A 2,027-nucleotide genomic window follows, 5' to 3' on the forward strand; every position below is an offset into this window, starting at 1 on the left:
ATGGACTCTGATAGTATAAGAAGGTGCTTCGTTATAAATAATAGACATCCAGGAGCTACTAACATGCCAGAACAACGCAGAGTCCAAAAGAGAGTGCGTGAGCAAAAGAGAGGAGTGAGAAAATGATGATGAAATTCAAGTGTAAGACACATTTTTAGCACATTACACGACCTGCAATTTGTGCAAATACTAGTTCATCATGTTAAATGTATTAACCTGTCTTGTTAGCCTTTGTAGAGTGACGTCATTGTGATTGTCTTTGGTCTATCCTAAAAAGATTCTTTGGTCCCAAGCACTAACAGACAAACGGAAGCAATCAATATGTTACACTGCTAATTTGCAAGAATTACTCTCTTATAGTAAGTAAGGCAACAGGGGTTAATCTAAATTTTTATTCATTTCTAGCCAGATTTCTATGATGTAGTGAAGATTTTAAAGAAATTGAATGAAAAGTGCTAGATGGATTTATGTCCCATGAGCCTGACTTTGATAAGAGACAAACATGTAGCCGTGATCAACACTAAGTAAAGACATGGCTGCACATACATCTTCAACCCTGCAGCACAGAAAATCTACACAAGCACTATTGTTTGGCTCCCAGAATTAGTGTGAGTAATTCAGTATTCAACCAAACGTGAAATACGGTCACGATCGTCCTGTTCCAGTCATCAGATTCACCAGGAAGAATATGAAAAGTGGCAAGTTAGCCTTCTTAGACTGTGAGATTTCCATCAGTAATGAGGGACATCTAAAAGCTGATGTGTACTGCAAACCTACGCATACGGATCAGTATTTAAGGTCTGACTCTCATCATCCACTGGAGCATAAATTGGGTGTCATCAGGACGCTACAACACAGAGCGAACACCATCCCCACAGACACAGCGGCCAGTGAAGCAGAAGAACATCACATCAAGAAGGCCCTGAGTAAATGTGGTTATCCCAGCTGGACATTTGTCAAAGCTGGGCAGGCGCCTAAAGAAAGCTTCAGCCGATCCAGGAGAGAAGAACAATCGAAGCGAAAACCTGTAGTGATCCCATATGTGTCAGGAGTATCAGAGCAGTTGAGACACATTTTTTCTAAACACCAGGTCTGTGGCTTGTAAACCCCAAAACACGCTGCGCCAAAAATTGATCCACTACAAGGATCGGGTCCCCCGACACAAACAGAGTAACATAGTGTACGCTGTTAAGTGCCAGGAGGATTGCCAGGATTTATACATCGGGGAAACCAAACAACCTCTGGCGAAGCGGATGGCGCAACACAGAAGAGCTACCTCGTCAGGCCAGGACTCTGCAGTCTATTTACACCTACAGGCCAGTGGACACTCTTTCAATGATGAGGATGTACACATCCTGGACAGGGAGGAACGCTGGTTTGAGCATGGAGTAGGTTGGCGAAACCTGCAGCCAGCTGAGCCTGAAGAAGTCACTTGGACGAGTGACGAAATGTTTCTCCCATAAAACGCTACGTCCAGATGAACATAATCAACTTTTGGAGTGTTCCAGTCATTGTTCTGATGTTTCTTCTCTTTTTAGTCTGTTTTTCTTTCCACCCTGTTTGCCCTTTGTATTAATTTCTTTGTCACTTTTTCCTGTCGCTCCCTGTGTCAATCTGATAGTTACTTTTCTTGCGTGCCTTTCATATCTGGATGTGGTTCACACTCCTGTGGTTCTCTCATTGTTTCCACCTGTTCCCAGTTACCTTGCTGTATTTAGCCTTTTGTTTCTCCCTCTGTCCATTCATCTGTGCACCTTCCTGTGTTCTTGCTTCTCTCTGCATGTCTCCTTGTGTTTCTTCATTGTTTCATTGGAATATGAACCCCCCCTCTTCTGGATAAATCTAATTTTTCTTCTCTGTTTGAATTATTTTTTGTTTGCCTGCCTGAATAACCCTGAAGCACCTTTTGTTATTCTTCTCCAGTAAATTTCATTAAGGTTTACCCTAGCTTACCTTACGTTTGCTTCTGCATCTGTCCTCTTATTGAACTTAGAAGCACACACATACACAGTCAAACACACACACAC

The sequence above is a fragment of the Pundamilia nyererei genome, unplaced genomic scaffold, assembly GCF_000239375.1.
Source record: "Pundamilia nyererei isolate P.nyererei 1_Seehausen unplaced genomic scaffold, PunNye1.0 scaffold00064, whole genome shotgun sequence".
Taxonomy (NCBI): Eukaryota; Metazoa; Chordata; class Actinopteri; order Cichliformes; family Cichlidae; genus Pundamilia; species Pundamilia nyererei.